Source organism: Zea mays, chromosome 6 (assembly GCF_902167145.1).
Source record: "Zea mays cultivar B73 chromosome 6, Zm-B73-REFERENCE-NAM-5.0, whole genome shotgun sequence".
In the NCBI taxonomy this organism is placed as follows: domain Eukaryota; kingdom Viridiplantae; phylum Streptophyta; class Magnoliopsida; order Poales; family Poaceae; genus Zea; species Zea mays.
Window position 1 is genome coordinate 181,253,554 of NC_050101.1, and position 12,798 is coordinate 181,266,351.

General features: G+C 39.8%; 1 long non-coding RNA gene across 10 annotated transcripts; it reads left to right on the forward strand.

Moving 5' to 3' along the window:
* Positions 1-2,150: 2,150 nt before the first annotated feature.
* On the forward strand, positions 2,151-6,055 carry LOC118472282 (uncharacterized). Of its 10 annotated transcripts, none has more exons than XR_004850444.1 (8): positions 2,240-2,986; positions 3,128-3,329; positions 4,192-4,281; positions 4,412-4,462; positions 4,568-4,697; positions 4,944-5,014; positions 5,367-5,443; positions 5,717-6,055. It is a non-coding gene; the product is annotated as an uncharacterized lncRNA (long non-coding RNA). The 10 variants fall into 10 exon arrangements; XR_004850440.1 differs by lacking the exon at positions 3,128-3,329 and adding an exon at positions 3,577-3,666 and having other exon boundaries at positions 2,891-2,986; XR_004850443.1 differs by lacking the exon at positions 3,128-3,329 and having other exon boundaries at positions 2,151-2,986.
* Positions 6,056-12,798: the final 6,743 nt, after the last annotated feature.

Here is a 12,798-nt window from a genome sequence, read left to right on the forward strand (position 1 = left end):
AGAAACGATGTGGCAAAAATGATGTGCGGTGTTTTACTTGAGTGGACATAAAAACCATCTAGGTATGCCTTGAATAGAGGGGATTATAGGAAACCTGGTATCACAAAAGGTCATTAGCTAGCCCAATAACGTCATCAACCACTAGTTGCACTCTAATACCGTCTCATGTGAATACAATGCCCTCAATATCATAGAAACGTCATTTGAGGTTTAAAAGGTGATCTATTGTTTTGAATTCTTTATATTCCAACTTTTTCGCAACTGTATGGTGGAAAAAAGGTGCCGTACAACCTTAACCTATGTTTGGACAGTTCACTCACGTAATTTGGCTAAATTTTCCAAGGCCATTATTTTATTTTTAGAATCAATGTGGCATATTGATGTGTTTTGATTTTCTTGTGTGGACATAAACACCGTGTAGGTATGCCTTGAATAGAGGGGATTATAGGAAACATGGTATCACAAAATGTCATTTTCTAGCCCAATGATGTCTTCATCCACTAGTTGTACTCTAATACCCTCACGTGCAATTACAATGCCCTTGACATCAGGGAAACGTCATTTGTGGTATAAAAGGTGATCTATTGTTTTGAATTCTTTATATTCCAACTTTTTAGCAATTGTACGGTGGAAAAAAGGTGCCTTACAACCTTAACCTATATTTGGACAGTTCTCTCACGCAATTTGGCTAAATTTCCCATGGTCTTTATTTTATTTTGAGAAACGGTGTGGCATAATGATGTATGGTGTTATACTTGAGTGGACATAATCACCATCTAGGTATGCCTTGAATAGAGGGGATTATTGGAAACCTGGTATCACAAAAGTCATTAGCTAGCCCAATAACGTCTTCATCCACTAGTTGCACTCTAATACCCTCTCGTGCGAATATAGTGCCCTTAAAATCAAAGAAACGTCATTTGTGGTTTAAAATGTGATCTATTGTTTGAATTCTCTATATTGCTACTTTTTAGCAATGGTATGGTGGAAAAAATGTGCCTTACAACCTTAACCTATGTTTGGACAGTTCTCTCACTCAATTTGGATAAATTTTCCATGGTCATTATTTTATTTTGAGAAACAATGTGGCATATTGATGTGTGTTGTTTTTCTTGAGTGGACATAAACACCGTCTAGCTATGCCTTGAATAGAGGGGATTATAGGAAACCTGGTATCACAAAAGGTCATTAGCTAGTTCAATAACGTCTTCATCGAATAGTTGTACTCTAATACCCTCTCGTGCAAATACAATGCCCTTGACATCAGGGAAACATGATTTTTAGTTTAAAAGATGATCTATTGTTTTGAATTCTTTATATTCCTACTTATTAGCAACTGTTTGGTGGAAAGAAGATTCCTTACAACCATAACCTATGTTTGGATAGTTCTCTCGTGCAATTTGGCTAAATTTCTCATGGTCTTTATTTTATTTTTAGAAACGATGTGGCATAATGATGTGCGATGTTTTACTTCAGTGGACATAAACACATCAATATGAGTTTATGTTTATGTGTGTTGTGTGGCCATTGATCATCGACCAGAGGCTCGTACACCTCACCCTACAAATGTTTCCTTGCCATAGATCATATTCTTGGATTTTTGGTGGAGACCGTTTCTTGGTCAAAAATCCGTAGGTGTTAGCCTTCAGTATTATTGAAAATGGTCGTGCATGGCTATTTTCGGCAAAATGAAGGTTGTGTGGCCATAGATCATCGATTAGAGGCTCTTACACATTACCCCACATATGTTTCCTTGCCATAGATCACATTCTTGGTTTTCTGGTGGAGACCATTTTTTGGCCAAAAATCCATTGGTGTTAGCCTTCGGTATTATTGAAAACAGTCCTTCATGCTATTTTCGACAAAAATGGGAGTTGTGTGGCCTTTGATCATCCACTACAAGATACTAATAAATGTTCGTGGGTTAATTTAAGAACGTGGGTACCGACGTTCTTAATTGAGTTATGTTCGTGGGTTAAGTTAAGAACGTGGGTACCCACGTTCTTAGATTAAATTCGTGGGCCCGTGGTAAAACCGTCGAACTTATCGTATTAGGAGCGTGGGTACCCACATTCTTAACTTAAATTCGTGGGCCACGTAGACACCATCTAACATAACCCAAAAACCTAAATCTCTCATCCCGCGAGTCTCTCTTCTTTCCCTCTGTCTACCGCGCGCGCCCGCCCCACCGTGCGCCGGCTCGCGCGCCGCCACCCAGCGCGGCCCGCCCTCGCCACCCTGCGGCCCTGTCGCCGCCCCACCGCACGCGCTCCGCCGCCCCACCGTTAAGGCAGGTGATGCGGTCGACAAGGGGGCGGCGTTCGGGAACTCACAGAGTCATGTCGTGCTGGGGAGGCACGGGATTCGGATCCGGCCGTGGCCGCACCTGGACCCCGTCGAGGTGATGCGGGCACACCAGATCATGGAGCACGTGCAGGAGGAACAGCACCGCTGGTACGGCGTCAAGGAGCCGAGGCAGGTGCTCACCGTCACCCCGACCAACTCACGCGCGTTCCAGGCGCTCCACCTCACCGGCCTCCTCCACTCACTCCGTCGGAATCCTTGCGCATACTGGCACGACAGACCAACTACGGCTCAACGAGGAGGACAAGCAGAATATGCCTCTTCCAGTCCATGGCCCTGCTTGCAACTCCTCAGGGCATCTGATTGGATGGCACACGTTCAACTCATTGCCCTTCTCTGGGAAGACGGCCACAGTTGTTGGTGAAGCTGCCCCTGTTCTGCCCAGGGATTTGGAGTGGGCTGGTTTTGTGTTGAACTCGAGGATGTTGTGGAAGGAGGCTGACGGCAAGCCTGACTGGGTGAAGGATCTTGATGCTGTGGGCGAGAATGGCGAGGAGATTGAGAACCCACTTACTCTGTTGAATGATCCGTCCTCTGTTGAGCCACTGGGCAACTGTGGGAAGAATGTCCTACTGTGGTGGCTTCGTGTTGAAGCACATGCTGATAGCAAGTTTCCTGAAGGGTGAGTTTTTTTACATCCCAAGTTTTTGTTACCTAGCTATGTTATTGGGGAAGTTTATTTTTGTTAGATTCAAGATTCAGACATCTAGACTCATCCCCCACCTTGTTATAAGTTAAGTTAGGCCTTATCTGACTTGGCTAGGTTCACGGCTCAAAATCTCCAACGAATGCATGTGGCAACTGGATATAAACCAACTGTCTACTAGCTACCCAGCAACTGAAACTGTTGGCCCTATTTAGCTGAGCTCCATCTGGCAAATTTTCATGAGTACCATTCTCACTGTTATAAGATTTTCATGAGGCAGGAAGCAAAGCCTTGAGCTAGCTTGTTTGCATATGGAAAGGTAGCGAATCATCATGTTTTCTGTTTCTGTTGAGTTTTTTTAGGTCTATGTTCACTATTACAATTTAATTCTACTTGCAAAAACTACAAAAAATGGTTCGCTAATTTTGCTTTAATGTGCTTTAGTCCGTATATGTCCTGCAGTTCTTATTTGTTTTAGATGATGTGTTTGCTTGGTAGTCTCCTGTGTTGCAGTTATGTCGAAATTGTGTAACTTGCTGGTACTGTTTTCGGATTTCTATTGGCAGAAAGTGTCCTTAGAGAATGGATTAATTTTGGTTGACACAAAGTATGAGTTTGGAAAAACATCTGATGGGACAATTGTGTTGATTGATGAGGTTATACTTCTGACGTTATTCTGCAAAAGCTTTTTAATCTTGTGCTCATTCTACCTAGTAACTAGCGGAAGAATATAAATATGCATTCTGACATCATAAGTTCATAACAGTGAGAATGCATTATGTAGAATCATATAGTACTAACTAGTTATTATATGCTTAGATGTAGGCAGAGTTGTTATATCATTAACTGATACTTCATGTAGTTGAAAACTTTTTGTTCTGAGTATTATCTATTTTTTTTATAATTATGTTGAGTACAATTGAATGGTAACTTTTGATATATTGAAATGCTGAATAGTTAGGTTTATAAAATTAATGTTATCTGCTAGAATATGCCTTTTCTGTGGTGTGGACAGTGGGCTTGGCCATTCCTGTGCGTCTAAGGCCCAGCCTAAGGTGCTGCACCACCTGTTCTCATCCCTATGTACGCCTGCCTATATATGTGTACTATTCCCGCAATCAATAATACACACAATCATATGGCAGTATATCTCCTATCATTATCCTCTTTTTATGAAGCAGGTTCATACTCCTGACTCCAACAGATATTGGATTGCTAATTCATACGAATATAGATTCATATCTGGCCTTGAACCTGAAAATGTTGATAAGGTAAACTACCTTTGAGTCATACACATCATGTATGGGCTGATTACCTTGAATCCTTGATTGCACTTTATGCCTTTAAACCTTATGATTCATATTTAATGAGGTTTCTGAATATATCATTTAATTATCACAGGAGTTTTTAAGGCTTTGGTTCAAGAACAACTGCAATCCATATGAAGACACAGTATATTTTCTTCATACAGTTGTTAGAATCACTTGTGAATTTTGTTCCATAATGATCCAACTCATCTTTTTTAGTGAAAACTTACGTGTACCCCAAAATATTCAGGTTCTGCCAGAAGCTCTAGAAGAGTTGGTATGTTAGTTGGCCTAGCGATATGTATCTCTGTAAATTTCTGCCGTTGTTTCTCACTTCAAAGTTGATACTCATGAGGCCTTATCGTCTGAAAGAAGAAATGGTACTCAACTGCTGGTCCCTTTGGCAAATTTTTCTAGTAAATATTTTATTACAATCATATTTCCTAGTAAATATATTATGTTAGGACATTTTGGCCCTAACATCTTTCTTATGAGCATCTTTCTTAGTAAATATTTCCTAGTATATTTTCTAGTAAATTTTTCTAGTAAATATTTTATTACAATCATATTTCCTAGTAAATATTGAAATATACATGGGTCTTATATAACATCTTTCTTATGAGCAGGTCATCCAAAGATCATCCACCGTGACATTAAGGCATCTAACATTCTTCTTGACTTCAAATTTGAAGCTAATGTATGCTCTGAGTTTTTCTTTTCTGTTCTAGAGTTAATAGCTGGTTGTTTCTGTTAACTGAAAATGTATTTGTCACACAATGCTTATATAAACCACTTGATTAAGTTATATTATGTTAGGACATTTTGGCAGTCCACTAATTATATCTGGTTTGATGTTGTTATAAAGTGATCTCTGCTATCTAATCTATTTTGGTGGCCGTAAAGTTTTGCTTGCTTGAAATTTGATCACATTATTTGAATTTTGTCTATAATCACATCAGATGAGAAATTATACAGCCTTCTTGCTTAAATTTATAGACCACTGTTTAATTTTTTGAACTTTATTTTATCTAACAATTGTCTCTCTACAGGTCGCTGACTTTGGACTTGCAAAGTTCACTACTGATAATAACACCCATGTTTCGACAAGAGTAATGGGCACCTTTGGGTATGTATAAATGCTACCTTATAATTTAAGTTCAAGGTTAGACATTATAGGCAGACATGCTGCATACCTATTTGGCTGAAAATTTACCTAATACTGATTCAATTCAGACTAGATCGAAATATGGTTAGTTTCCTTATTGTTACAATACCCTGTAGATTTTTGTAACCTTGTCATTTGCATCATATTCTCAGCTATCAGGAGTGTTATTCCAACATTCAACTTGTTATGCTAATGCTAGTAATAATTATGGCTTGCTAATACACATCTTCCTAGCTCTAGGTATTTGGCACCTGAGTATGCAGCATCTGGCAAGCTCACAGAAAATCCGATGTATTTTCTTTCGGAGTCATGCTTCTTGAGCTTATTACTGGGCGGCGACCAATTGTCACAACCCAATTGGCACTGCTTGCTATAAGCACATATGTACTTCCATTTGCATGTTGTATAATACTAATACCAATTGCAAAATTATAGTTATTTTTTCTACCCTTGTTAGTTAATAAGCATATTTCTGGTCAATAGGTTGTATTCTTATTCTTGTAACCGTGTTAATTAATGTTATATACTTGTAGTCTCGTATTACCTTGTGAATATATCTGTCCCTGCCTGCCATGTGAACGTGCTTAGCCTGGAATTTGTGATATGTACATATATCCATGTGTTTGAAATCTGTATTGTATATGATATTCTGTGTTGCATGTGATATTATGTGTGTCTAATTTTTCATTTCTGTATTTTTTATTTTTTCTAGAAAAGGGTTAAGAACGTGGGTACCCACGTTCTTAACGTTAAGAACGTGGGTACCGTCGAACTTAATGTGAGCCCTCGCTGACCCACGCAGGACCCATAAGTTCGACGACCACGTAGCCCTATCGAACTTAAATGTAAGAACGTGGGTGCCGTCGAACTTATATGGAAAAAAATTCGACGGCCCCCGTCGAACTTAAAAACCCACGTTCTTAATGTTAAGTTCGACGATACCCACGTTCTTAAAGTTAAGTTCGACGGTACCCACGTTCTTAATGTTATGTTCGTCGGGGCCGTCGAACTTACTTCTCTAAGTTCGTCCAAAAATCGCCGTCGGCTATATTCGTCGGTAAACCCACGTTCTTATGGTAAGTTCGCCGACCTATTACATTAAGTTCGACGGTTTTTCACCCATGTTCTTTAACCAGTTTCCTGTAGTGTTTCTCAAAATAAAATAAAATAAAGACCATGGAAAATTTAGCCAAATTGCGTGAGTGAACTGTGCATACATAGGTTAAGGTTGTAAGGCAATTTTTTTCCACCATACATTTGCTAAAAAGTTGGAATATAAAGAATTCAAAACAATAGATCACCTTTTAAACCTCAAATGACGTTTCTATGACATTGAGGGCATTGTATTGACACGAGAGGGTATTAGAGTACAACTAGTGGATGAAGACGTTATTGGGCTAGCTAATGACCTTTTGTGATACTAGGTTTCCTATAATCTCTTTATTCAAGGCATACCTAGATGGTGTTTATGTCCACTCAAGTAAAACATCACACATCATTATGCCACATCATGTCTCAAAATAAAATAAAGACCATCGGAAATTTAGCCAAATTGCATGAGAGAACTTTCCAAACATAGGTTAAGGTTGTAAGGCACCTTTTTCCACCAAAAAGATGCTAATAAGTAGGAATATAAAGAATTCAAAACAATAGATCACCTTTTAAACAAAAAAGGATGTTTCCCTGATGTCAAGGGCAATGTATTCGCACGAGAGGGTATTAGAGTACAACTAGTGGATGAAGACGTTATTGGGCTAGCTAATGACCTTTTGTAATACCAGGTTTCCTATTATCCCCTCTATTCAAGGCATACATAGACGGTGTTTATGTCCACTCAAGAAAAACAACATTTGAGGTTTAAAAGGTGATCCACTCAAGAAAAACAACATTTGAGCTTTCCTATAATCCCCTCTATTGTTTTCAAGGCATACCAGGTTTTGAAGTCTAGACGGCATAATAAAGTGTAGTGTTTTACTTGAGTGGACATAAACACCATCTAGGTATGCCTTGAATAGAGGGGATTATAGGAAACCTGGTATCACAAAAAGTCATTAGCTAGCCCAATAACGTCTTCATCCACTAGTTGTACTCTAATACCGTCTCGTGTGAATACAATGCCCTCAATATCATAGAAACGTCATTTGAGGTTTAAAAGGTGATATGTTATTTTGAATTCTTTATATTCCAACTTTTTCACAAATGTATGGTGGAAAAAAGGTGCCTTACAACCTTAATCTATGTTTGGACAGTTTACTCACGTAATTTGGCTAAATTTTCCATGACATAGATCACATTTTTGGATTTTTGGTGGAGACAACTTATTGGTCAAAAATCTGTAATGTTAGCCTTTTGTATTATTGAAAATGGTCGTTGATGCAATTTTTGGCAAAAATAAGGGTTGTGTGGCCATTGATCATCGACCAGAGGCTCGTACACCTCACCCCACATATGTTTCCTTCCCATAGATCACATTCTTATATATCTGGTGGAGACCATTTCTTGGTCAAAAATCTGTAGGTGTTAGCCTTCAGTATTATTGAAAATGGTCGTTCATGCTATTTTTGACAAGAATGGGGGTTGTGTGGCCATTGACCATCGACCAGAGGCTCATACACCACACCCCACATATGTTTCCTTTCTAGAGATCACATTCTTGCATTTCTGGTGGAGACCATATCTTGGTCAAAAATCTGTAGGTGTTAGCCTTTGCTATTTTCGACAAAAATGGGAGATGTGTGGACATTGATCATCAACCAGAGGCTCGTACACCTCACCCCACGTATGTTTTCTTGCCATAGATCACATTCTTGGATTTCTGGTGGATACAATTTCTTGGTCAAAAGTTTGTAGGTGTTAGCCTTCGGTATTATTGAAAATGTTCGTTAATGCTATTTTCGACAAAAATGGGGGTTGTGTGGCCATTGGTCATTGACTAGTTGCACGTACATCTCACCCCCACATGTGTTTCCTTGCCATAGATCACATTCTTGGAGTTCTAGTGGAGACCATTTCTTGGTAAAAAACAATAGGTGTTAGCCTTCGGTATTATTGAAAATGGTCGTAATGCTATTTTTGACAAAAATAGGGGTTGTGTGGACATTGATCATCGACAAGAGTCTCGTACACCTCAACCCACATATGTTTCTATGCCATAGATCACATTTTTGGATTTTTGTTGGAGACAATTTATTGTTCAAAAATCTGTAGGTGTTAGCCTTTGATATTATTGAAAATGGTCGTTCATGTTATTTTTGACAAAAATGGGGGTTGTGTGGCCATTGATCATTGACCAGACGCTCATACATGCCACCCCACATGTTTTTCCTTTCCATAGATCATATTCTTGCATTTCTAGTGGAGACCATATCTTGGTCAAAAATATGTAGGTGTTAGCCTTTGGTATTAATGAAAATGGTCGTTCATGCTATTTTCGCTATTATTGAAAATGGTTGTTCATGGCTGTTTTCGACCAAAATGGGGGTTGTGTGGCCATTGATCATCGACCAAAGGCTTGTACACCTCACCCCACATTTGTTTCCTTGCCAAAGATCACATTCTTGGATTTCTAGTGGAGGCCATTACTTGGTCAAAAATCCGTTGGTGTTAGCCTTCGGTATTATTGAAAATGGTCGTTCAAGCTATTTTGGACACAAATGGGGGTTGTGTGATCATTGATCATTGACCAGAGGCCCATAAACCTGACCCCACATATGTTTCCTGGCCATAGATCATATTCTTGTATTTTTGGTGGAGACCATTTCTTGGTCAAAAATCCATAGGTGTTAGCCTTCGGTATTATTGAAAATGGTTGTTCACGGCTATTTTCGGCAAAAATGAAGGTTGTGTGGCCATTGATCATCAATTAGAGGCTCGTACACCTCACCCTACATATGTTTCCTTGTGATAGATCATATTCTTGGTTTTCGGGTGGAGACCATTTCTTGGCCAAAAATCTGTAGGTATTATTGAAAATGGTCGTGCATGCTATTTTCGACAAAAATGGGGGTTGTGTGGCCATTGATCATCGACTAGTTTCTTGTACACCTCATCCCACATATGTTTCCTTGCCATAGTTCACATTCTTGGATTTCTGGCAGAGACCATTTCTTGGTCAAAAATCGGTAGGTGTTAGCCTTTGGTATTATTGAAAATGCTCGTTCACGGCAATTTCTGACAAAAATGGGGTTGTGTGGCCATTCATCATCGACCAGAGGCTCGTACACCTCACCCCACTTATGTTTCCTTGCCATAGGCCACATTCTTGGATTTCTATGGAGACCATTTCTTGGTCAAAAATCTGAAGGTGTTAGCCTTCGGTATTATTGAAAATTGTCGTTCATGGCTATTTTCGACAAAAAATGGGGGTCGTGTGGCCATTGATCATTGACCAGAGGTTCGTTCACCTCACCCCACATATGTTTCCTTGCCATAGATCACATTCTTGGATTTTTGGTGGAGACCAATTCTTTGTCAAAAATCCATAGGTGTTAGCCTTCAATATTATTGAAAATGGTCGTTCATGATATTTTTGACAAAAATAGGTGTTGTGTGGCCTTTGATCATCAACCAGAGGCTCGTGCACGTCACCCACATATGTTTCCTTGCCGTGGATCACATTCTTGGATTTCTGGTGGAGACCATTTTTGGTAAAAATCCTAGGTGTTAGCCTTCAGTATTATTGAAAATGGTTGTTCATGGCTATTTTCGACAAAATAGGGGTTGTGGGGCCATTGATCATCGACTAGAGGCTTATACACCTAACCCCACATTTGTTTCTTGTCATAGGTCACATTCTTAGATTTCTGGTGGAGACCATTTCTTAGCCAAAAATTCGTAGGTGTTAGCCTTCGGTATTATTGAAAATGATCGTTCATTCTATTTTCGACAAAAATAGGGCTTGTGTAGCCATTGACCATCGAATAGAGGCTCGTACACCTGACCCCACATGTGTTTCCTTACCATAGGTCACATTCTTGGACATCCGGTGGGGTCCATTTGTTTGTCAAAAATCCGTAGGTGTTAGCCTTCGGTTTTATTGAAAATGCTCGTTCTTGCTATTTTGGACTAAAATGGGGGTTGTGTAGCCATTGATCATCGACCAAAGGCTCATACACCTGACCCCACATATGTTTCCTTGCCATAGATCAAATTCTTGGATTTTTGGTGGAGATCATTTCTTGGTAAAAAACCCGTAGGTGTTAGCTTTTGGTATTATTGAAAATGGTCATTTCATGGCTATTTTCGTCAAAGATGAAGGTTGTGTGGCCATTGATCATCGACTAGAGGCTCCTACACCTCACCCCACATAGGTTTCCTTACCATAGATCACATTCCTGGTTTTCTGGTGGAGACCATTTCTTGGCCAAAAATCCATTGGTGTTAGCCTTCGGTATTATTGAAAATGGTCCTTCATGCCATTTTCGACAAAAATGGGAGTTGTGTGGCCATTGATCATCGACCAGAGGCTCGTACACCTCACCCCACGTATGTTTCTATGCCAAAGATCACATTTTTGGATTTTTGGTCGAGACAATTTATTGGTCAAAAATCCGTAGGTGTTTGCCTTCAGTATTAATAAAATGGTCATTGATGCTATTTTCGACAAAAATAGGGGTTATGTAGCCATTGACCATCAAAAAGAGGCTCGTACACGAGACCCCACATAAGTTTCCTTACCATAGGTCACATTCTTGGATTTCTAGTGGGGACCACTTCTTGGTCGAGATCCGTAGGTGTTAGCCTTCGATATTATTGCAAATGGTCGTTCTTGCCATTTTGGACAAAAATAGGGGTTGTGTGGCCATTGATTATCAACCAGAGGCTCATACAACTGACCCCACATATGTTTCCTTGCCATAGATCACATTCTTGGATTTTTGGTGGAGGCCATTTCTTGGCCAAAAATCCGTTGGCGTTAGCCTCAGTATTATTGAAAATGGGGTTTTTTAGTCGATGATCAATGGCCACACAACCCCATTTTTGTCGAAAATAGCATGAACGACCATTTTCAATAATACGGAAGGGTAATACCTACGGATTTTTGACCTAGAAATGATCTCCACCAGAAATCCAAGAATGTGACCTTTGGCAAGGAAACATATGTGGGGTGAGGTGTATGAACCTCTAGTCGTTGATCAATGGACACACAACCCCTATTTTCGTTGATCAATGGACCAAAGGCTACAGATTTTTGACCAAGAAATGGCCTCCACCAGAAATCCAAGAATGTGATCTATGGCATGGAAACATATGTGGGGAGAGGTATACGAGCCTCTGGTTGATGATCAAAGGCCACCCAACACCTATTTTTGTTGAAAATAGTATGAACCACCATTTTCAATAATACCGAATGCAAACACCTACGAATTTTTGACCAAGAACTGGTCTCCACCAGAAATCCAAGAATGTGATATATGGCAAGGAACCATATGTGGGGTGAGGTGAACGAGCCTCTGGTCCATGATCAATGGCCACACGACCCCCATTTTTGTCGAAAATAGCCATGAACGACCATTTTCAATAATACCAAAGGCTACAGATTTTTGACCAAGAAATGGTCTCCACCAGAAATCAAAGAATGTGACCTATGGCAAGGAAACATATGTAGGGTGAGGTGTACGAGTAACTGGTCGATGATCAATGGCCACACATCCCCCATTTTTGTCGAAAATAGCATGAACGACCATTTTCAATAATAACGAAGGCTAACACCTATGGATTTTTGACCAAGAAATGGTTTCCATAAAAAATCCAAGAATGTGATCTATAGCAAGAAAACATACGTGGGGTGAAGTGTACGTGCCTCTAGTCGATGATCAATGGCCGCACAACCCCCATTTTTGTCCAAAATAGCTTGAACGACCATTTTCAATAATACTGAAGGCAAACAACTATAGATTTTTGACCTAGTAATGGTCTCCACCAAAAATCCAAGAATGTGACCATTTTCAATAATACTGAAGGCTAACACCTACGGATTTTTGACCAAGAAATGGTCTCCACCAGAAATCCAATAATGTGATCTATGGCAAGTAAACATAAGTGGGGTGAGGTGAACGAGCCTCTGGTCAATGATCAATGGCCACACAATCCCCATTTTTGTCGAAAATAGCCATGAACGACCATTTTCAATAATACCGAAGGCTAACACCTATGGATTTTTGACCAAGAAATGGTCTCCACCAGAAATCCAAGAATGTGACATATGGCAAGGAAACATATGTGGGGTGAGGTGTACGAGCCTCTGGTCAATGATCAATGGCCACACGACCCCCATTTTTGTTGGAAATAACCATGAACGACCATTTTCAATAATA